The 25,697-nt window shown below is 41.3% G+C and overlaps 1 pseudogene; it reads right to left on the reverse strand.

Moving 5' to 3' along the window:
• Positions 1 to 1,643: 1,643 nt before the first annotated feature.
• LOC147973828 (uncharacterized) lies at positions 1,644 to 25,655 on the reverse strand (annotated as a pseudogene).
• Between the last annotated feature and the right edge of the window lie 42 nt (positions 25,656 to 25,697).

A 25,697-nucleotide genomic window follows, 5' to 3' on the forward strand; every position in this document is an offset into this window, starting at 1 on the left:
TGTTATTTCTTTTTTGCGAATTTCGATATGTTATTTATTTTCACGTGTTACTTTAAATAACACTCACATAAATAAATATTATTTATGGATTTTAAATTTTTTTTCCTTAATTGAAAGAAGTTTTCGCGTACTTAATAAAAATATAATTTAGTTGATTCATAAATATAATTTTATTACTTTAAATGTTTCCATAATTTTATGATCCATAGATATAATTTCATTTCTATCAATATTATTTAGCAGTACATGAATAATTTATAAAGCAAGTTATTTTATTTGTATGAATATTCGTAAATATTAAGTCTACTTATAGCATGCGTGGATCTTAAGCCTATTTATCAAATAATACGATTAGTACCCTAAAAATATGATTAATTTTTGTAGATACGTTGTTATAGAAAACAGTTTATCCTCTTTAGGCGTAGATGTTCCTTGGGTGCAGTGGCTAGATCCATGTGTTGGGTTTTGCGTGGTCGTGGGTTCCATCCTAGAGCCCAGCCTTTTATCTGGATTTTCCTTTTAGTGTTCACTCCACTGACAGGTGGGACCCAATGATTATATTGACACATTGGGGATTATTCAGTGTGTTCTGTTGGAAAATGCAAAGCTCTAGTCACTGACAGTGGGCCGGCCGCCATGTTGACACACATCCTGGCACATATACGGCCACAGATGAAATTTGCACCGTATATGCACCAAGAAAACAAGTTTAGGCACTACTTTCATGTATTTTTCAACTTGCGGCACCAAAGTGATCATCCTATACAACTTGTTGTACCACCGGTGTATTTGCCTCAAATATTTACTATATCCTCTTGTTTTAAAGATGGGTCACCTCCCATTAACCATTGGGTTTAATTAGGGTTGCTTAGCCCAACCTTCATACTTTTACTTTTAAGTATGGACTTCGCTTGGTCCGCACCCTTTGAGACTTACCACGTCTAGTCCTTTATAAGGAGGAATATACTTTTCCTTGTGTCCGTCTCCGGGCTTCCTCGATACCTCATAATTTTTTCATAAATTTTGAAGGTTACCTTTCATTCCACACAATCAAAGTTTGCTCCTGCCGTATTAATAAATGGCCTTTAAAGAATAACAGATACTTTTTCATCTTCAGATTACAGTAAAATCTGTAGAGATGACCTGTCTGTCTAACCTAAGAGTTGGAAAATTTTCTTATAGGGATCGAGACATGGATGCCGCCTGTCATAACATCCAGCTAAATGGTCAAATCAAATGGAGTTGACTTTTGTGCCACGTCAGCCCTGATGGATGGGCCATAGCTGTCATGATAATCACGGTTAGTTTGAGCAAAGCGGTAACTAGCATTTTCTCGTAAAAAAAGACTTAAAGTGGTAGTTTTTTTTGCCAAACAATGAAGTGTTTGTTTTTGGAACCCTAACCTGAATTGTGGTAGTTTTTTGCTATTTACTCATCCGATCAAACTCAACACTTTATACAAATTTGAAGCCAGTAAAATAATAAGTTCAACAAAATGTTTAATCAAAAAAAGTTCATCCGAATTAGAAAAGGCACAATACGAACTAGATCTGTGACACTGTACAATGACAAGTGTCGTCAATTTTAGTTTTGGCATAACGCCAAATTTGTTGAAGGCGGTGAACTAGCTAACCGCCTCTCTGTCACTCCCTTTCGACCTTCACATTCGTCTTCGAGGTGAGCACCGCCCGCAGCAACCCAACAACCTGCAAAGAGACAACAAAATCATTGACAAAAACCTCAGCAAGGTCGATATAGTAATTGTTCTGCATTACTTGCAATCTCAGCTAGGTTACCTCCAGTATCCCGATGGTGATCTCCATCTCAACCACGTTAGCCTTGTCTCTCCTACACCAGTGCTTCGACACCGCCATCGCGGAAGCCTGATGAATCTGCAGATCATCGTCTACGACATACCTTCGGTTTTCGACCAGGTAATAAGCATGGCAGCTACGGCATGTCTTTGACCCCAGAAAATTTCGAGACGAGCTATATGGTGCCAGACCCATGTAGAACTCTTCCAGTTCCTCAACGGTTTCTTCCAGAACGAATCACTGGGTGCTGAACGGGCAAAGGGATGGATTCAGCAACATTTTTTCAGCGTAGCCAACTGTTATAAAGCCGGATGTCTCGAGTTCGATGGTGCTGATGTACAGATTGTCAAAGTTACCGTTGCTGAGAGGGGAAGTGACGGCGCCATCAGCTATGTTCTTGATCACACAACCCAGTGGGTAACTCAGGAAACCAAGGAGCAGATCCGCAAACTCACGCTTGCATTCAGCATACATGACCTTCTTCTCCTGCCTGTCGTAGAAAAGCTTGATCTTGCTCTGTGGTGATTGTGAAGGACCAGATTCAGAATCTTTATTGGACCGGTGCATAATTTTCCCTTCAACAGTGACACGACCAGCGGAATCTCCAGTTGCTTTGGATAGAAAGACGTCGGTGAATATAGTATGTGACGAAAGAGAAGCTTTGAGGATGGATACGACCTGAAACTTGTAAATGGATCCAAATTAATACATAAAAATGAATGCCATCATAGGAAAAGGAGTCATTGATCGCATCAGGGATGAAGTTGTGAGGCAGCGATTGCATGGTGCTCGTGGATACTGCCTAGCTTGATCGTCAAGTCGTCGCTGATCACAAACCGTTCTTTCCCTCTTACAAACCTTCCGATCCCGGAGATCGTGCTGTTGTAGACGTACACGAGTCTAGCCATGACTAGCCAACACCTGCAGAAGTCGCCGCCTACCTGTAGGTTCGGCTGGTTCTGCACGAATGTATCGTAGTAACTGCATAGTGCTCTTGACCATAGCTGTTGATAACAAAAGACCGTCATCAACCTCTCAGCGCCGAGTAAATTGCACAGAAGTACCACAATTGGGGCATTGCAAACAGATTGATACCAAGATTGATAATTTTTACGTATCAGTACCAACTTTGGGGCGAGGCGTTGCAAAAGAGGCTAAAACTGCTGTTTGTAAAACTGACCGGTTGGACCCGCCTGTCAGGTGCTGACGTGGCATATTTTTTACAGAAAACTCCCTTGCATTGTACGTAATCCCATAAATGCTCAATTATTTCGGGAAAATGGCTCAAATGATAGGCTTTTTTCCCGTTCGTAATTTCCACCAGCGACTCGGACTTGTTTGAAATTTTGAGTTGGTTTGAACAAATAAATAAGACAAACAAAAATGGAATCCCGCCCAGGATTCGAACCGCCGACCTGCGGCGCAGAGCACTATCCACCCCGCCACGGCAGGCGATGTACAACAGGCTAAGCATCTTTTATACTAGCCCGAGGACGTTGGGCCGGCGGTTGGCCCAGCGAGGCTGCGCGCTGGGTTACTGTTTTTTAATCATGATATTAATACATATATTTTTTGCGATTACATATTAGTATTATTAAGTGTCAAGCACCAGCCTAGAACACAGGCATGGCCCAAATTTAATGTGTCTGCTGAGGATATTATTATGTATCCTAATTACTATGTGTCCTAACTATATTATTCAAATACACAACTTAAAAAAAAATATGCCCAACACACAGATTTTCATTTGAGTTACTCGCATATTGATTGTATTTTTTTAAAATGCACTGTTGCTTAAAAAGTTGACAACATGTATTAAAAATAAATGTGTAATCATAATAAATTTTAGAAATGCATTAAAAATGTTCAACTTTTATTAAAAAAATCGACATGTCTCTTGAAATGCAAGAATGATTTACATAATAAGTTTTTACCACATGCTTAACATTTCTTAAAATACAAATAATTCACCATGTATTAAGAAAATGTTCACCATAATGGTCTTGAAATTCATCGTGTATTAAGAAAATGCTCACCATAAATTACAAAAAAATCACCGCGCATTAAGTAAACTTTTCTTCATATCTTACGAAAATATTCCAACATATATTACAAAAATATTCAATTTGCATTCAAAATATGTTCAATGTTCATATTATTAGAAAAATGTTCACCGTTTGTAAAGAAAATTTCATCGTGCATTAAAAATGTTCACTATAAAGTAATAAATTATGTAATCATAATATTCTTGAAAATCATCATGTATTAAGAAAATGTACACCATAAATTAAGAAAATTTTACCGCACATTATGCAAAATTTCACCATATACTAAAACCCGTCATAAAAAATATTCAGTAAATATGTTAAAGATCCAGGAGAAAAACCAACTAGTGAATGAAAAAATAAGAAAGAAAAAGCAAGGAAGGAAAACCTAAAAATAAGCCAAAACTAGAAACAAAAATATAAAGCATAATAAGTAAGAAAAATGAAACATAAAGAATTCTGGGCAAGGAATGAGCCCCAACACGCGCGCCAGGTAAGTGCGAAACGAAAAAAAAAATGCAGGCCTCCGTGGGCCGGCCCAGCGTTCCTGAGCTAGTATAAAAACGTCCATGCCTCCTGTACGTTGTGAGTTCTGCCGTGGCGGAGTGGCTAGAGCGCTGCTGAGCCGCAGGTCGGCGGTTCGAATCATGGGCGGGATTCGATTTTTGTTTGTCTTATTTATTTGTTCAAACTGACTCAAAATTTCAAACAAGCCCGAGTCGCTGGTGGAAATTTTCTTATTTATTTGTTCAAACCGACTCAAAATTTCAAACAAGTCCGAGTCGCTGGTGGAAATTATGAACGGGAAAAAAAGCCTCTCATTTGAGCCTTTTTCCCGGAAATAATTAAGCATTTATGGGATTACGTATAAAGCAAGGGAGTTTTTTGCAAAAGACATGCCACATCAGCACCCGACAGGCGGGCCCAACCGGTCAGTTTCCCTGTCAATACGTATAAACAGCAGTTTTACCCTCTTTGTCTTATTTATTTGTTCAAACCGACTCAAAATTTCAAACAAGTCCGAGTCGCTGGTGGAAATTTTCTTATTTATTTGTTCAAACCGACTCAAAATTTCAAACAAGTCCGAGTCGCTGGTGGAAATTATGAACGGGAAAAAAAGCCTCTCATTTAAGCCTTTTTCCCGGAAATAATTAAGCATTTATGGGATTACGTATAAAGCAAGGGAGTTTTTTGCAAAAGACATGCCACATCAGCACCCGACAGGCGGGCCCAACCGGTCAGTTTCCCTGTCAATACGTATAAACAGCAGTTTTACCCTCTTTTGCAAGGTCTCGCCCCAAAGTTGGTACTAATACGTAAAAATTACCAATCTTGATACCAATCTGCTTCCAATGCCCCAATTATAATATTTCTGTGCAATTTACTCCTCAGCGCCAGATCAATTGAACTAAATATGATAATTATCATGGTGTCACCCTATCTCTATACATATACGAGTACATATGTTAGTTATACTAGTACAATGCCCGTGCGTTGCCACGGGCATTTAATTTTTTTTCATATTGGTGTATAAAACTTGATGATATTTTTGCGCCTTTCAATGACATCGCATGGGGACCCTTGTCGATATCCATCTTTATCTCTCTCATCCCCTACAATAATAAACATATATGTAGAAATATACCTTTTGTGTTATCATGTGCAAAATATATACAAAAAATAACAATTATTTGTATGCACCTCTTCTGGTTGTGTAAAACTTGACGAGGTCTCAGTCCAATCCATCAAAGCATTATCCGAAGCCATCAGTTTTAAACTCTGACCCGAAAAAGTAAAGATATATTCATCGGTCAGCTGCTAGATAACAACACGTGACATTTTTAGTCGAAGTGTGTGGCATCGTGCCTTCTATTAGAGTGGGTCACATCCAATTTCGATAATGGCTCACCTTTGAATCACTTGTTTGTAATTATTCCATAGAAATGACTTATTAGGATACGCGGTATTATTCACTATATAGAAAATGTGTGACATTTCTTTAAAAGCAAACAGTGGATTTTCCCTTAAAAAAGCAATCAACAACTCCTTTTCTTCTTATCTAAAAAGGCGATTCTGTGCAATTTACTCCTCAGCGACAGATCAATTGAACCAAATGTGATAATTATCATGGTGTCACCCTATCCCTATACATATACGAGTACATATATTAGTTATACTAGTACAATGCCCGTGCGTTGCCACGGGCCTTTATTTTTTTTCATGTTGGTGTATAAAACTTGATGATATGTTTGGGCCTTTCAATAACATCGCATGGGGACCCTTGTCGATGTTTTTAAACGTCGACATAATCCATCTTTATCTCTCTCATCCCCTACAATAATAAACATATATGTAGAAATATACCTTTTGTGTTATCATGTGCAAAATATATACAAAAAATAACAATTATTTGTATGCACCTCTTCTGGTTGTGTAAAACTCGACGAGGTCTCAGTCCAATCCATCAAAGCATTATCCGAAGCCATTAGTTTTAAACTCTGACCCGAAAAAGTAAAGATATATTCATCGGTCAGCTGCTAGATAACAACATGTGACATTTTTAGTCGAAGTGTGTGGCATCGTGCCTTCTATTAGAGTGGGTCACATCCAATTTCGATAATGGCTCACCTTTGAATCACTTGTTTGTAATTATTCCATAGAAATGACTTATTAGGATACGCGGTATTATTCACTATATAGAAAATGTGTGACATTTCTTTAAAAGCAAACAGTGGCTTTTCCCTTAAAAAAGCAATCAACAACTCCTTTTCTTCTTATCTAAAAAAGGCGATTCACTCTCTCACCCCACACCACACTGCTCACACTCATATCTCATTCCCCCAACCTACTCACCCCGCGCCATCGCCATCTCTCCCCACCATGGAAAATCATATCCAAATAAATGCCAGCTCTATCAAAAAGATGAAATAAAATCTAAAGATACTTTAACATTGTTTCTATTTTGGTACTTCTGCTCATCTCACTTGAAAATAATATTTACAAATGATCATACTTTTGCTCATATCTCTTCTAAGCAACCTGATGAACATTGTAGTCAATGATACGTCCTTGGTGCTCAAATGGTGAAGCTTCTACTTCACTCCTTGCTTTCTTTAAGAATTGGCACATATAATAATCAAGGACTCCTAATCTCTTGGGCATATATCACATCAAACGATAGGGCATTCTACACAATTGTTTCCCTCCCACTGAACCCGAAGTTACTAGCCCTAGAGTGTTGTTATGCACCGTCACAATACCGCCCGCTTCAGCTTCTTCGACTGTGGGGCTACTGGATATATCTCGGAACGACACCCGCACCCGGCCCCTTCGGTTCAATGGTAGTATTGTTTTTCATGAAAATAGTTGCATTAAGAGTGAGTTAATTCTAATCTTTCTTTGGTTCTATGCTATTTTTCTGTCGAACCTTTGTCCACCGTACAAGAAAGGGTTGTAATTCTTAGCTATTGTGCTTCTGTAACAAAAAAGCTATGTAAATAAATGACTGGTCCTAAGCTACTCTTGCTATCATTCATCCTGTCAAAACAAGACTAAATTGGTCCAGATAGTTTTACGGTAATTATACATAAACAAGAAGTGTAAATGTAATAATAAACAGGTATGAGCATATATACCTCATTGTGGTCGTCGTTCTTCTTGAGGCGAGTGGATCCCTTCCCTTTTATTGTTTTCCCAAATGGAGTTATTCATGTTGATCTTAACCTTGATGGTATACCTGGTGGATCTACCATTGAATATATCAGACTGCATACGAGGATATATGTGCCTGAATGTGATGGGGACCTGCATCCTTGATCCCAGGCTTATTAATCTTGATGGACTCGATGAGGTCAATGTTGGCAATACTGCTATCACGAAGCCACATTTTATAATGGAAGCAACATGGTGAGGCTCAAATAGTATATTAGGATTTGCGAGCAGCATGTTGAACCCCAAACTGGAGTCATTCTTGTCCTTGAGGCTGAGGTACAGCTTGGTAGCAGTCTCTTCAAAGCAGAAGTGGCGGAACTTGATCTTGTCTTCGCAGGTCTTTTATTGGATTAGCATGGTACCACACTTGTCAGAACGACCCTCTATGAAAAAATATATTTTAAGAGACACTGGAACAATGCTTCGACAGTACAGGTTTTGTTAGCATGCACTAATCCACTAATCTTTGAAATGAATAAATGTTAGTAATTATATAAAAACCAGAAGATGAACAACACTACTGCTTTCTCCACAACATAAACCAACAAATTCTATACTCTAACAATCCTGAATATGTATGAATAAAACAACCAGGCTCAGCTATTTTGCATCAACCATGAAAATCTATAGGAACTTCCTTGTGTTCAATTGAAAAAATAGCACATGACTATAGAAAGAACAGCAGGCTTGATAATAACTAATCCATGAACAGAACTTGTTTAACACATGACTAATCCATGACTATAGAAAGTTCATTATACTCGGTCACTCGTCTGTTGCCTGTCATGATTTTTCCGTCTTTATTGACCATCATTACTTTGATCCGTCTAACTTGTTTAGCATGTAGCATGTATTCCCATATTGTATGGCTCAATCATTCAAACCTCTATCTCGATCATTTACTTGCTTGTGTGGTCTGGGATGCCCGTTGTCCTGTCTATTTGTAATATGATTTTGCTGGCAGGATTTGCTTGTCTTTCTAGAAGGACTGGTTTATCGAGCCATTCTGACCAAGGTGGCCCTTGTCAGCTATTCACGTCCATAGCGATGAATGACTCAACCGCTTGGCGCTCCTGTCTAGAAAAAAATCATTATAAAGTTGGCCCTAGGCGTTCTAGTGATTATACAAGAAGAATCGATATAAAGTCTTATAGTCTTCCTGTAGTTGTCATTCTCACGTTTGAAATTTTCAATCTTCTTCCGGACTTGGTCTGGTCCACTTAACCATGTACGCGAGGTTGTGCTTCAGGGATGGACATTCCTTATGTGAAATCCAATATGGGATACATAGTAACATCAACATGTCACGCAAAGAGTCACATCGAAGGAAAAAACACAAGAAAACTATGAACAGGTTTGTTTCTATTGACAAAGAAAAACTATGATTATCCAAAACAAGAGGAGGGTAATAATAAGAAGGCGAGTTTATTACCTGACTCCCTTGGCATCGATGGAAAATGTGATGGTGGAGTTGCTGCTTGTGAAGACGTACGCTCTTCCACCCGTCGACTTACCCCACTCACTCCTCCAGCTTCGCACCTAGCCGGCCTGAGCCACTACGTTGCCTAATATTCTTTTACCAAAAGCAACAACAGATTCACAACTACATTCAATTTGTTTCAGTTATGAATATTATGATAAGCAGGAGAGGCTCAACTATGAATCAATCGATCCATGCCCCCTTAACGAGGTGGAACTCAATGTCGCATGAGAGGCCCGTCATCATGGACGTCACCGCACAACCATAATGAGGCAAGTTCACAAATCTCACTGATTTGGTTAATACTCGATGATTCGCTATCATCCTCGTGTCTTCTCTTGCTAGTAAAAATATCGAGCAGTTTTACATCAATAATCACAGAAAAAACAATTGTAGCACCGTGTAATCTCGTTAGAACCGGTTACAATGACAAAAGGTCTCCTTAATTGTCTTCTTACATGCAGCACTGACAAAATGATCCTGCGAGAAAGGGAATCATTAGCAAATACAATAAAACAAAGAGTTTGCTGATAAAACCGAAAAATGAAGTACATCTACTCACAGAGGGTTGATTTGGGCAAATATTTTATTGTGCCAAATACTACTACAGAGTCTCTCATGTCAAAATTCATTCATTCAATGCTACAACCTGGTCCAGTCTTAATGTTGTAGCCTCATTGCAATAATTGCCATCTATGCCTTCTACACCACCTCATTAATCAGCAGACAAATCAAGAATGGCAAATATATGGCACCAAACATATCTATAACTATCTCCTCTTGCACCAAAACGGTAGCAATGACGAGTATATAATATTTTGCCAAAATCTATCGTCGATAACGCACCAACAAATTAAACTGATATAGCACACCAGAACCGAGTCGTGCTGATCGCCTTCGCTCATTGCCATCGACAGGAATCTTCTTTGTCTGGCCGCCGCTTCTAGGTGCTACTCCACTCCTCCTTGGTTGCCTGGTCGCTGCCACAAAGCTGATATGGTCACTGCTCCACTTGTACCTGGATTAATTACAACAGTAAGAATGCCAGCTGCAATTAACCACGAAAACAATCGAAGTGCATACATCAGTTCCTGCTGTGATGCATATAAACATTGTATGTTTAGCACTTGATCATATGAGTGTTATGCATTGTAATGGAAAAATAAACACTTTGAGTATGCCACAAAAGGTGAAACACTTTTGGTGTCGATGTTGCATTTCTCGAGCTGAAGAACAGAACAAATTCACCTGCCCGCCTCGAGACCAGGTCAACAACAACTCCCCCGTCTCCCACTATGATGTGTCCGCTGCGTTTAGCCCGATCACCGCCGTGCGTCCCTCGGGACGGAGCAGCTCCCACACCGTGTTCCCACGAATTCTTCAAACGATATTATCTTTCGCGAATGAACATTCTAGGCTAGCTGCTTTAGAAAAACAAATTTTATTACTCAATTATCTGTTTTAATTTTATTTTAACAACAGATCATACTTTTTCCATAGGCTAGTCACTTAATTGGTATCATTGAAATCATTTTGACAACACCCTAAAGGTAAAACAGAACTTACCATGGTTTTCCATTGAGCTGAAGAATAAAATAAACCACATGCCTGGGAAGTAGATTGATACTGTTGAGTCCAAGAAGATCCATCGGAAACAGCTGATTTAGTGGCCCAAGCTTCTATAGTATATGGTGCAGTATTGCTGATGAATGTAGTGGAAATGCTTTCTTCCAATTTAGCCATTTTAAATCAAAATCAACAATATTTTCACTGCATTTCACCACATTCAGTTATATTAAAATTTCAGGAATACAAAGTAATAATTTGACAATGGTGCGAAATAAATAAATTATTTCACTCGTAGAGTGCTAGTTCTGGTATCCTAGCAAAGTAAGCTAAATCAAAGTGTCATAGCTAACAAAGCATACTCAAAACCTCTCTAGATTTTTGTTACACCATTACCATACATGTTTCCAGACTTGATTTTGCTGTTAGGAGCCAGCAACAGCAGCTAGAAGCATTGGCATTATTGATGATACAACTGAACCTTTATGTAGCAAGTGTTTCAAAGATTTATATTCAACACAACAACTTGCTGAATACTACTTTGAACTTAAAAGGTGAGGGAGAAATAAAAACTTGAGTCACACAGTCACATCAATGATACGATGAGAATGAAAAAATCAATGGAAAAGTACCGCTTAATATTTCATAGTTTCATCATGGTCATCAACACCGCTAAGTTGGAATTTGGGAGTTTTAGGAAATGTGACTATGATTCAGTATATTTCCCTTCTGCCATAAATAATGATGTATGGATAGCTGCAACTTTTCTTCATACTATCCCAACGCACGGACACATGTAGGACAACAAAATGACAGCAATCATGGAAAAACATACCATTATCAAAATCAACCACAAATCAGAACCCACCTCTCTATCTATCTATAAGACTACTTGCACCTGAACTGAATGTAATTTGTACATGGAACCAAGAATATAGAAAAGAAAGATTAAGTGTTATCCTTTAGTCCTCAATTTCCCATGTGCTCTCTGTAAGAACATGCGGTGCCCCCATGTTTGGTTTTGGTAATTGATGACAATCTCTATGGACTAATGGTTTCCTTGAGTTATATTTGAAGGTTTTGTCCATAGGCTTTTCTTGGAGTACATGTGTTGGTTTCAAGGGGAGTTTGTGTCGACCAAGGTGCTATTCAAGGAATTACCTAAAGGTTGGTCTTGTGAGAGGTTGATCAAGACTAAGTCAAAGAGTGAATCAAGTTGATCAACCCACAAAGCGTAGAAGATGTACCGAGAGGGATCAAGCGATCCCATGGTTGCGGTGTGCAAATTCAAGTGAAGCATCACAAAGAGATCAAATGCTTGAAGCTTGCCATCCATTGTGGTGACAATGGACTTATGAAGATGTGCGGAAGAGTGGCTCACCCATAGTGGAGTATGAGGGAGCAATCAAGAAGTCTTCATCGAGCCAACGCAATCAAGAAAGGTGGTCCAACTTGAGGGAGTCAAGATCGTCATCATCTAGCTCAATTGGACCATGTGCAAGGCAAAGGTTTGTCCTTAATAGGTTTTCTATTTTACCGGTCTCATGATGGTAGTTGGGATACCAGGTTATAGGATCGATTGCCGTACTATCAAGGAGGGCTCTCGATGAGTAGCTTGACCGTATCATTCGTAGAGAGCTCAAACCATTGCATCCTTGCATCATATTTCTTGGTTCTTGTTTGGTTCTCTTTGTGAGTCTTAGAGCTTATGGTCATCTTGATGACAAGCTCGAGTTCATCGAAAACGGAGTTCACTTGCATCTTCTATGATGTTTTCGATGTTGGAGGTTATGCCGTTCTTCTCTGTTGGAGGTTTCACTCCTCCATTTGTTAGGCATACCTCCCCTGCCTCTTCTTACTAACCAGTCGCAGTTTTGATGCTCCTCATCGTCTTGTTTCCAACAATCTTGAGTTTGCTCAATTCGGAGCTCATATGCAGAAATTGTGGCAGTTTAGGCTCTTTTGCATCATCTGTTCTCTCTGTTGTGTTCTTGAAAGCCTCAAGCGGTAGTACTGCTCTCTAGAGCGGTAGTACCGCTTGTAAGCAACAGTACCACGGCCCTGTGCTGCACGTAGTACCGCTTCTTCTAGGGATGCGCCTTTTTCATGTCGAGTTTCGCGGTAGTAGAGCGGTAGTACCTCTTATAAGTGGTAAGCGGTACTACCTCTCCACCCGAGCGGTAGTACCTCTTATATGCGGTAAGCGGTACTACCTCTCCACCCGAGCAGTAGTACCTCTTATAAGAAGTAAGCGGTACTACCTCTCCCTAGAGCGGTACTACCTCTCTGGCAGATTTTCAGCTCATGTTTTTCTCTCTCGTTGGGGTGTTTTGACCGTGCTAAGCGGTAGTACCGCTCGTGGAGCGGTAGTACCGCTCGTGTGCGGGCTGAGCACATAACGGTTGGTTTTGGGAGGCCCTATAAAATGGGGTCTTCTTCCACAATGAACCTCATCCTTTGAGGTCGTGTTCTTCCCCCATTGTTGACCTTGTTCGAGCTTGCTAACTCTCAATCCCTCCATGAATTCTTGCTAGTTTTTGAGGGAAAAGAGAGAGGAGATCTAGATCCACGTTTCCACCAATCACTTTCTCCTCTAGGTGAGGGGAACCCCTTGGATCTAGATCTTGGGGTTCTTGGTGTTCTCCTTCTTGTTATTCCTCTCATTTTCCTCCCTAGCATTAGTTGCTTTGGTGGGATTTGAGAGAGAAGGACTTGGGCACTCCGTGTGCCCTTGCCATTGCATTTGGTGCATCGGTTTGAGTTCTCCACGTGATACGTGGAAGTTACAAGTTGAGAAGCTTATTAATCTTGGGTGCTTGGTACCTTTGAGCTTGTTCCTCTTGGGTGCTTGGGCGCCCTAGATGGTTGGTGGTGTTCGGAGCTCAATCATTGTGGTGTAAAGCTTCGGGCAAGCGTCGGGGTCTCCAATTAGGTTGTGGAGATCGCCCCGAGCAATTTGACGGGTACCGGTGACCACCCCCAAGGGTTGCCAAAGTGTACGGGTTCGGTGACTGCCCCCAAGGGTTGCCATTTGTACGGGTTCGGTGACCGCCCTCAAGGGTCCCTTAATGGAATCACGGCTTCTTGCATTGTGCGAGGGGTGGGGAGATTACGGTGTCCCTAGTGGCTTCTTGGGGAGCATTGTGCCTCCACACCGCTCCAAACGGAGATTAGCATCCGCAAGGGTGTGAACTTCGGGATACATCATCGTCTCCGCGTGCCTCGGTTATCTCTTCCCCGAGCCCTTTACTTATGCACTTTACTTTGTGATAGCCATATTGTTTCTTGTCATATATCTTACTATCACATAGTTGTTTATCTTGCTTAGTACGAGTTGTTGGTGCACATAGGTGAGCCTAGTTGTTGTAGGTTTTGTGTTTGACAAATTAACCGCTAGGTTTATTCCGCATTTGTTCAAGCCTAAACCGTAATTATTTTAAAACGCCTATTCACCCCCCTCTAGGCGACATCCACGATCTTTCAATTGGTATCAGAGCCTCGTCTCTCTTTGTTAGGCTTAACCACCTAGAGAGTAAAGATGTCGACTAGGGGATTAGGATTCTCTGACACTCTTAGTTTTGATGGCACAAATTTTGATGTTTGGGTAATTCACATGCTTAATCTCTTGAGGGTCATGGACCCAAATTTAGAGCGAATTGTAGATATGGGTTTTTCTCCTCCAAAGGATCCCCTAAGATTATCTTTAGAGGATGAGAAAAACTCTTATCTCAATGCTCAAGCTTCTAATGTGCTTTTCGATGCTTTGAGCAATGTAGTTATATTTCAACTCATGCCATTCCGGGATGCTCATGAGTTGTGGACAAAGCTTCAAGATAAATATGGCGTGTCCAAGTTTTGTGGGGATGATTGTTCTCCCTCCACCTCTGGTCGTGTTGTGTTCTCAACTTCTTCTACTTCACCTACGTGTGGTTTGCCACAAGGTAATGACATGGTGAGTAGTGGTGTTCATTGCAATGATGATAATAGGCTCATTGTTGATAATCCTTCATCACTTTCTTATTGCAATGCTTCATCTTTGGACTTTAGCACTTCGAGCACTCCAAATGTTTCACATGCTTGTGTTGATAGTCCTTGCATATCATGTAGAAATTGCTTGACTAAATCTCATGATGATATGCTTGCTATATCTTGTTGCCATGATGAAAATGCATGTATTTCCTCGAGTTGTTGTGCTAACAATGTAGAGGAAACCCAACACTCCATGGAACAAGATGTGGTCTTGGATGGTGCTTCAAGGGATCCTAAATCATCATCTATTGCCTTTTGCCTTATGGCCAAGGCTTCAAAGGTATCTCCCACTTTGAATCCCAATATATATTGTGATGATATTGATGATGGCAAGAGTGATGATGATGTTGATTATGATGAAGAGAATGATGATGTTGCCTCCTTAAAAATTAAGGGGGAAATGATTTTTAAAGCTCTTCTTAAGAATAAAATTGCTCGTTCCAACTTCATGGAAATCATGTCTATTGCTACTGAGGGCAAGAAATATATTGATGAGTTGGAATCTCGTCTTGAGGAGCATGAGGTCACCATTGATAAAATGTAAGGTCATGAGCGTGATTACGCTAATGAGATTGCAGACCTCTCTCAAGCTCTTGAACTTGAACAAACCACCAAGGAATCTCTTGAGGAGACTTTTGCTCTAGAATTATCTAGAGTGAGGGAATCTCATGATAGAGCTCTTGTGGTGGCCAATGATTTTGAAACTAAAAATGCTAAGCTTGAAGTTTCTCATTCTAGACTCCTTGAGGATTTTGAGCACCTCGAAAATGGCTCAAGGGTCATTAAGGGTGAGCTCATCAAACTCACCGAGTCTCATGCTCAACTTGAAGCTTCTTATTTAAAAGAGCTTTCCAAGTTGTCCTCTCCTCTTGTTGTTAATGATGATGCTTGTGCTACTAAATCTATTACTTGTGAAGCATCCATTTTGAAGGAGAATGTTGAGCGACGGGCTCAATTTGAGTTTCTATCTAGCAATTATGGGAAATTGGAAGAAAGTCATGAAAAGCTCTCAAGCTCTCATGATGATCTTCTAGTATCCCATAATGTGCTAAAGATAGCTCATGAGGCCATGATTGCTAAGTTAACATCTAGTGAGCCTCATGTGGATACTAGCACTACTTCTAGTCAAAATGCTATATTGCCATGTGCTAGTCCTTGTAATTCATCTACTCACAATGTTGGTACATCTTGTGATGAATTGCTTTCCTTGCCTTGTTGCTCTAACGATGAAGCTTATACTTCCTCTAGTACTTGTGTTGAGACTAACCATGTAGAGGAAATCAAAGAGCTCAAGGCCCAAGTCACTTCTTTGAAGAAAGACTTGGAAAAGAGTCATGAAGGGAAATCCACACTCAACAATATCTTGAGTGTGCAAAAATCCCCCAATGACAAAGGTGGACTTGGATTCAACTCCAATAAGAATAAGAAGTCCAAGATGATCAAGAAGAAGGGCCAAGAACAAGTCAAGAATTCGGCCAAGATTATTTGCTTCAAGTGCAAGATTGAAGGGCATCATGTTAGATCTTGCCCATTGAAGAAGAAACCCATTAGTGACAAGCAACAAGGGAAGCGGCCACAAGTTCATTCTCATGCTCAACCTCAAGTTGAAGAAAAGCCTCTTCCCAAGAAGACTCAAACTTATGCTTCTCAAGTTGATAAATCAAGTGAGAAGAAAGTGAAGAGTAGACGTTGCTACATATGTCGCGAGAAAGGTCACCTTGCCTCTTCATGCACTAGTGGTAACTTATCCAACCTAATTATTATTGATGATATCTATTCTCTTGGGAAGGATAATGTTGGCAATGTGTTTGCCAAATTTGTTGGTGCTCAAAGTGGTGTCAAGAAAAGAACCATTTGGGTAGCCAAGCCTGTTGTGACTAACCTCTTAGGACCCAACTTGGTTGGGGACCAACAAGCTCAAACTTGATCAATAGGTGATATAGGAGGTCATTGGAGACTTGGATACATTATGAAGAATTAAGGGGACTTCATCATTCTTATTGTCTCAAGCCAAGTCATTCGGATGATCAAGTTTCTATCTTGTATCCAATGTTCCTCCTTGCGGTAACTCGTGCTTAAAGTGTCTACATTGATAGTTACTTGCCCCTTTGCATGTTTGGTTTCGTTCCTTGCATGTGTTTGTATATGTTGTGCTTCCAACTTGATTATCTTGAGCAATCAAGTATGTGTGTGTTGGTTTGCACATCATGTACATGTGTGTCTTTCGCTGAGCCTTTGTGCATCTTGGTCTTATCTTAGTTGGTTCTTGTGAGAGATTAATGGAATATCCCATTGTGGGGGAGTGATGTGCTTTGTGCACCTCACAATCCTATAAATGTGTGTACATGAGCAATACCATCTAGTATTGATATTACAAGATTATCTAGTCGCTATGTGGTATGTCTTCTCATGAGAAATTCAAATTCTAAATAGTCCATTAATTATCTCTTGTTGGATCCTTCAATTGCCTCTTGTCTATCTTTAATTGGTATCACATTATGGGGGAGTAATATGCTATGTGTATATTACTAGCCTAGAAAATGTGTACATTTGAGATATTGTCATCTAGAGTTGATATTGTAAATTATCTTGTTCCTAGGTGGCATGTTAGCTCTACAAGTTGCAATTTTCTTTTTGTTTGGTGTGAAGATGATGTCGGATATCCTTTCTATCTACCACCGGGAATTATTTCCAAAAATACTTCTTATCTTTTGACAATTGGTACTCACTTATGTGTGGTAGAAATTATTGATCGTCTTTACATTGGCTTTTACTTTTTATTTGCCTTTTCTCTTGCCAAGGATTGTATCAACACCCTTTGTCTTCCATACCACTTGTGGATCTTGTTTATTTCTTGATCTTGTCTAGTGTTTTCTAGATATAGTGAAAGTGGTGATCCCACCTTGTGCATTTTGTATTCAAATGCAATTTCTCTATAATGCACTAGTCTTGGGGGAGCTATCCTATTTTATATAAAACACTCATCTTGTGATCCTTATCAAGTTTGTGTCGGTGGAAGGCAAGTCGTTTCTTTTGGGTACTTTGTGCCATCATGAAACTTTGTAGATAGCTTGGTTTGTTTGGAACCATCCTCTCTTTTGGGGGTTTGATATCCTTTATTTAGTGCGTATCAATGGATATCTCATTCCTTGGTGTATGTTTTATTGATATCCTCCAAGTGATGATTTATTCATTTGGTATCTTTTCTTCTCTTGGTATTTCTTTGTCCTTTGGTATCGGTTCTGAAAAGTCTTGAGCATGCATATTAACTTCGTGTAGTATCTTTGGCATGCTTTCTTTCTTTGACCCAATATATAGGGGAAACTCCACCAAGTCTCAATTTGGACGAGATGTGCATGAAATTCATTTTCGTATATCCATATGCACATATTTATGTGGAGTTTGTCCTATGTGTTGTTGGTTCTCTAACTCTTTGGTCCCAATGAGTTTGGGTACCATTTTGTTTGTGTTGTTGTTCTAGGAACAAGTGGAGATGTATTGGATGCTCGGCTCACTCACAAGGAAGGTGGTGTCACCATGTGCTCATTGGAGTCAAGCTAGGATGATCAATGAACTACTTTGTACCTTCAATTGGTATCTACTACATCCTTCCAATGTTATCTCGGTAACAAGTATCTTCATATACTTCATGCACACATTTCTTGCATCAACCTTGTGTAGGTTGTATCATGGCATGTTATCCATTCTTTCTTGTGATACTTGTTTCCTTTCTCAAAGCATCCAAACAATGATGTCTTGTAGCTAGTTGTGATGTCTTTGATGTTCGTGTGGTTGGAATTCATTTATATACAATAAGACCATATCTAGCCATGTGCTATGCTCTCAAGCCAATATCTTATTGGTATATGTATGACTTCCTTTTGGATATCTTGTTCCTTCGTGTTGTAACTATTTCGGGTGTACATCCTTCTTTGTAGATATATATATCATCATGATTTCGCCTACCTAGAATCTTATACACTTGAGAGAAGTTGCATATCTAGATGATATCCTTTCTTTCTCGTCCACCTTGTCTTTCTTATGTTTTTTCTTTGGTGGCTCCGTGAAAGCTTTTGCCTTGAGTGCGTGCCTTCTATCATTGCATCTTGATGCACTCTTGTGTGGTGAAGATTATTTTCCTCATGCTTATCTTTATGAGGCTTTTGCCATCTTAATTGGTATCCCTCGTCTTGATGAGGCTTTCATCTTCTATCTTCACCACGGGTTGTCACAAGCATAGGTTCTTTATATGCTTATTAGTAAGCTTGTGAACCCATTTGCTAGTTGTGTGTGGGAATGATAGGCCTTGCACCATGTGCCTCATTCTTTCAAGACTTTATTGATGCTTAATGCTCATCCGTACATTAGTCTTCTTAAGTGCATTGCCCTGACTCACACACATCATTTTGGTTGAGCCCATTCTTAAGTTGCCTCTTTTACTTGTTGCTCAACCATGTGTATGTTGCAAGTACTAGGCTTTGTTTCCTATATGCTCACTTGCACTTGTTGTTAGTTTCTATTGATTTTGGGGGAGCTATGATCCTATTTTGTTCACCTTGTATCCAAATACAAATATTCTTATGCGTGCACAAATCGTGGGGAGCTTCTCTAGTTTCTCTAGAACACTCCTATGCTCATTTCATAATATCGTTTATTCTTGTGGCTCTTAGGATATCTGTTCTAGTTGGTTCAATTGATATCTGTTGATTGCTTGCTTCAATTGGTATCTTTTGATTGCTTGTTTGCTTATGTCTCTCTTTGTTATGTCATTGTGGCATATCATTCCTTTAGCAATCTTGGTGCCTCAATATAGTTGGTCTTCCTCCAAGTATTACCTTTGGATATGTGTATGGCATTCCTCTCTCTTGTTGAGAAATACACAACTTTTGAAGGAACACCTTTTATATTGGTCTTCTTAGCTTTTTGCCCATTTTGGCAATCGATGCCAATGGGGGAGAAGTTTCAGAGAGTTTTGTGGAGAAGTCTTTAGTGTTTTCTCCTTGCTTGGTTTCGTTCCTAAGCATTTTCATCCCATACGCATGCATTATTGGTTGTTGCATTGCATGGTGATGCATAATTCCTTGTATAAACTCTCTTGAAAGTGATTGCCATCAATTACCAAAATGGGGGAGATTGTAAGAACATGCGGTGCCCACATGTTTGGTTTTGGTAATTGATGACAATCTCTATGGACTAATGGTTGCCTTGAGTTATATTTGAAGGTTTTGTCCATAGGCTTTTTTGGAGTACATGTGTTGGTTTCAAGGAGAGTTTGTGTCGACCAAGGTGCTATTCAAGGAATTACCTAAAGGTTGGTCTTGTGAGAGGTTGATCAAGACTAAGTCAAAGAGTGAATCAAGTTGATCAACCCACAAAGCGTAGAAGATGTACCGAGAGGGATCAAGCGATCCCATGGTTGCGGTGTGCAAATTCAAGTGAAGCATCACAAAGAGATCAAATGCTTGAAGCTTGCCATCCATTGTGGTGACAATGGACTTGTGAAGATGTGCGGAAGAGTGGCTCACCCATAGTGGAGTATGGGGGAGCAATCAACTAGTCTTCATCGAGCCAACGCAATCAAGAAAGGTGGTCCAACTTGAGGGAGTCAAGATCGTCATCATCTAGCTCAAGTGGACCATGTGCAAGCCCTTGATAGGTTTTCTATTTTACTGGTCTCATGATGGTAGTTGGGAGACCGGGTTATAGGATCGATTGTCGTACTATCAAGGAGGGCTCTCGATGAGTAGCTTGACCATATCATTCGTAGAGAGCTCAAACCATTGCATCCTTGCATCATATTTCTTGGTTCTTGTTTGGTTCTCTTTGTGAGTCTTAGAGCTTATGGTCATCTTGATGACAAGCTCGAGTTCATCAAAAACGGAGTTCACTCACATCTTCTATGATGTTTTCGATGTTGGAGGTTATGCCCGTTCTTCTCTGTTGGAGGTTTCACTCCTCCATTTGTTAGGCATACCTCCCCTGCCTCTTCTTACTAACCAGTCGCTGTTTTGATACTCCTCGTCGTCTTGTTTCCAACAAGCTTGAGTTTGCTCAATTCGGAGCTCATATGCAGAAGTTGTGGCAGTTTAGGCTCTTTTGCATCCTCTGTTCTCACTGTTGTGTTCTTGAAAGCCTCAAGCGGTAGTACTGCTCTCTAGAGCGGTAGTACCGCTTGTAAGCAGCAGTACCACGGCCCTGTGCTGCACGTAGTACCGCTTCTTCTAGGGATGCGCCTTTTTCATGTCGAGTTTCGCGGTAGTAGAGCGGTAGTACCTCTTATAAGCGGTAAGCGGTACTACCTCTCCACCCGAGCGGTAGTACCTCTTATATGCGGTAAGCGGTACTACCTCTCCACCCGAGCGGTAGTACCTCTTATAAGCAGTAAGCGGTACTACCTCTCCCTAGAGCGGTACTACCTCTCTGGCAGATTTTCAGCTCATGTTTTTCTCTCTCGTTGGGGTGTTTTGACCGTGCTAAGCGGTAGTACCGCTCGTGGAGCGGTAGTACCGCTCGTGTGCGGGCTGAGCACATAACGGTTGGTTTCGGGAGGCCCTATAAAATGGGGTCTTCTTCCCCGACGAACCTCATCCTTTGAGCTCGTGTTCTTCCCTCATTGTTGACCTTCTTCGAGCTTGCTAACTCTCAATCCCTCCATGGATTCTTGCTAGTTTTTGAGGGAAAAGAGAGAGGAGATCTAGATCCACGTTTCCACCAATCACTTTCTCCTCTAGGTGAGGGGAACCCCTTAGATCTAGATCTTGGAGTTCTTGGTGTTCTCCTTCTTGTTCTTCCTCTCATTTTCCTCCCTAGCATTAGTTGCTTCGGTGGGATTTGAGAGAGAAGGACTTGGGCACTCCGTGTGCCCTTGCCATTGCATTTGGTGCATCGGTTTGAGTTCTCCACGTGATACGTGGAAGTTATAAGTTGAGAAGCTTATTACTCTTGGGTGCTTGGTACCTTTGAGCTTGTTCCTCTTGGGTGCTTGGGCGCCCTAGATGGTTGGTGGTGTTCGGAGCTCAATCATTATGGTGTAAAGCTCCGGGCAAGCGTCGGGGTCTCCAATTAGGTTGTGGAGATCGCCTCGAGCAATTTGACGGGTAACGGTGACCGCCCCCAAGGGTTGCCAAAGTGTACGGGTTCGGTGACCGTCCCCAAGGGTTGCCATTTGTACGGGTTCGGTGACCGCCCTCAAGGGTCCCTTAGTGGAATCACGACATCTTGCATTGTGCGAGGGCGTGAGGAGATTACGGTGGCCGTAGTGGCTTCTTGGGGAACATTGTGCCTCCACACCGCTCCAAACGGAGATTAGCATCCGCAAGGGTGTGAACTTCGGGATACATCATCGTCTCCGCGTGCCTCAGTTATCTCTTACTCGAGCCCTTTACTTATGCACTTTACTTTGTGATAGCCATATTGTTTCTTGTCATATATCTTGCTATCACATAGTTGTTTATCTAGCTTAGTATAAGTTGTTGGTGCACATAGGTGAGCCTAGTTGTTGTAGGTTTTGTGTTTGACAAATTAACCGCTAGGTTTATTCCGCATTTGTTCAAGCCTAAACCGTAATTATTTTAAAGCGCCTATTCACCCCCCTCTAGACGACATCCACGATCTATCACTCTCTCCTTCCAACTTCGTCTCCTCACTCTCGTGTGTAGTCTAAATTTACTTACTCAAGGAAGAAACTTAGGGTCAAAAGGAAAAAAATTGGAGTCTTAGATGGCAGAACTCTGAAAGGATAATAACCAAGAATGGTTCCACCGAGCATTAGAGCTGCTCTTGTAGAACCTGCAGAAAAATACAGAATTTCAGCCTGCAAGAATGGCTCCACCAAGCATCAGAACTTCCAAGATCAACTACATCAGGACCTCCACTGAGCATCAGAGCTGCTCTTGTACAACTTGCAGAAAAATACAGAATTTCAGGCTGCAAGAATGGCTCCACCAAGCATCAGAACTTCCAAGATCAACTGATGAGGGGTACTTTCGTGTGATATTTATTATTTAGTACAAGCTTTAACTAACTACCGAAGCACCCTAAAGAAATACCTCCAATCCAAGCACACACTTCCAAGATCTTTTTATACAAAACAAAATTTCTGAACATACAATCGACATGCAGTTCACTGTTAATTAATTACATGGCTTGTCACAACTCTAAGAGGAAAGATGGACCCTTAGAATCAAGAGAGAAGTAAAATTTGCTGATGAACAATTCACAAAAAGAATAAAAACATTACCGGCATTCATTAGAAGACCGCTTTCTATCTTCTGATCCAAATTCCAGTTTTGACTTTCCTGAATCAAGTCGGCCAATTGCTAAATATACAACAAAGAGCATACATATGGTATCATAAAGACAGTCGCAATACCAATTGCATGTGGTTAATCCAAGTAAACAACATTACATATTTGATGTTCTTCCCATGCTTCCTGTTCAGCAAAAGGATTCATTTTATCTTTGGCCTTAGGATCTCTGCTTGTCTAGCAAATTTAAAAAAACAATATGTTTAAACAAGTTCAGAGGAAATTACATAGAGTCTCATATTGTCATGTAGAAGGACATATGTACCTGTATCGCTGCATTGCTACTGAGAATCTCTATTCTTGATTAACACCTTCACCCATGTCATAAGCTTCAGGCATTTTGCACCAAAAAATATGTGATCGACGAACTGAAGAAATTGGCATCAAGAGATCATAGTGTCATCAATATTCTCAAGAGGTGGGGGGCATACCTCAGCAACATCAACATGCTCCTTAACATGATCATTAATCTGCCTCTTGTATCTGCAAACATAAACCGTTAAATGCCCTACATGTACGCCACCATAACCATAACCGCATCGACCTACATGAAACGGAACACATTGACTACTCCTCAACATCCACTCATTAAGAATTCAAGGGATATTGAAACTTCAAAATGGGTTTCAACTTGATGAAAGACCACAATAGTGCATCTGAACATTGACTATTATTTTATCATAAAAATTAGGACTAAAAGCTAAACCAGATTTTAATGGTCAGCTAGTATCACACCAAATCATGTTACCGAATAGCAGATCTGAAAAAGAAACAGAAATCACGGGTTAGGTTGATCCTTCTGGAAAAGTTGTGAATTAAAATGAAAATGAACATCTAAGCGGAAGATATTGCCCTGGTTTGTGCTCCAGAAAGGCTCTTGTCATTGTGGGATGGATGGCGAGAATGGTGTTGCTACGTGTGTAATGCTGAAAGAAGAAAAGGAGCAAGGATGTACAATCATCTCTGTCTTTCACTTGTCACCGCGATCTCTCTTGCACAGCTGCTGAAGACGGAGGATGAGTTGTGTGGACCGGCCGTGGAGGAGTGGAGGACGCGGTTGGCCTTGATGAGCCTCGCCTTCTTGTCCAACTTGTACATGACCTTGCTGCCCTTGGGAATCTTGCGGCGGTGCCATCATGTGGTTCATGGCTGAATACAGAAAATTATTAACAACATTTTTGTTTGCCATCGGCGTCAAATGGCACAGATTACAATGGACTACTAACAATTGTTCAACAATTTCTTCCAACCACAGTCAAATCTTCATGCATACCAAATTCCTTGTGACATGGAAAAGTACATCAATCACATGGAGGCCTAATTGTGTCGGTACTAAAAACAAATAAAGATAAACAGGAGCATCACGTACGTGTGGGGAACATCAATCAAGTTGCTTGCCTGTATGCTTACGATCTAGAGCTTTGCATGTACGTGCGTTTGGCTCTGTTGAATCGATCTAGCATACTAAAAACTACAAATAGATCGTCTACTTACACATCACGCAGGAAAATTTAATGGCGTACCTGATCCCTGCTGTATGAGTGTGCTGTTGCTTCGCCCCTACGGTCAGGCTGCTGAAGCCGAGGCGCGATCTAGCACAGCGGGGGGCTGGCCCCGAGCAGCGACCCGATGCGTCCATGGGTGGAGAGCCTGGCAGTGATGGCGGTTCCCTCCATCATCACAGCCGAGGGACGTGGCCACAGCCGACGCGATCATCAGTGATGGCGAGGCGGACGAGTCCGGCAGCGCTCACCTCAAATGCTCCGGTGCCACCATGACCAGGCCATGGTTAAACCCTAGCAGCCCGGATCGCCTCCCAATCGCCGCTAGCATAACACCATGACGTGGTGGACGCCGCCTTGGTCCAGCGAGAATTCAGGATCCTGGACGTGATCCGCGGCGGGTCCTAAACGGGGATGGTCCGATGGAGGGCGGTGGCTTTGATGTGCGGGGTGACGACGAAGGGATGGATCCGCGGCGGAGCGATGGAACGGCGGCGGCGAATAGATGAAGCGGCGGCGGCGAAGGGGTGGATCTGGGGCGATGGATGGAGGGCGGCGTCTCACGACTGCTGCTCGAGTCGTGCGTGTACGTAGGGACGATAGGGACGAATGATGGCGACGGGCAAGTGCATCGACGATTCGGGTGCGAGGGTTTCAGTTGGGAATAGTACGATTAGGTTAATTTTCGTAGGTTAACCGTCGTAGATTTTTTTAGGACGATTTTCTGTCGTCGAACCGTAGTGTTTCATAACGGGCCTTGTGGTAGTATGCCATTTTTTTTTGATCGGTCTGGAGGGAGGAAGGGGGATCGCTGGGTAGCAGGAGGTGGGATGGAGGATGAAAATTAACCGTCTCTAGTGGGACGAAAATTGACCGGCGAAGATTACCAACTGCTCCATTAGAAATAGAAATAGAGATATATACCCACAGATCCCAAACTCTTGCTCTTTCGAAGGCGTGAGAGGCATCCGGTGGCAGGAATCAACCATCAGCAGCTTACTCTCCCTAAGGTTGACGACGCTGTCGCAGAGGTTGGAGAGGCAACCCGGGGATGAAGTCGCGCCTGCTGTGCAGAACTGGACTGCGGAGAGCGGGAGAGTTAGGAAGCTGAGAAGGACGTCGACCAAGTCGGAGCCCGCGTCGGCAAACAGCACGCGGTTCCGATTCCTGTCCACGGCCAGCTTGATCTTGATGCTGGCCATAGGTGCAGTAGCCACACTGACGTCGACCAAGAGACGAAGACG

The sequence above is a fragment of the Triticum urartu genome, chromosome 5A (genome assembly GCF_056163025.1).
Source record: "Triticum urartu cultivar PI428250 chromosome 5A, HENAU_Tu73, whole genome shotgun sequence".
Lineage (NCBI taxonomy): Eukaryota > Viridiplantae > Streptophyta > Magnoliopsida > Poales > Poaceae > Triticum > Triticum urartu.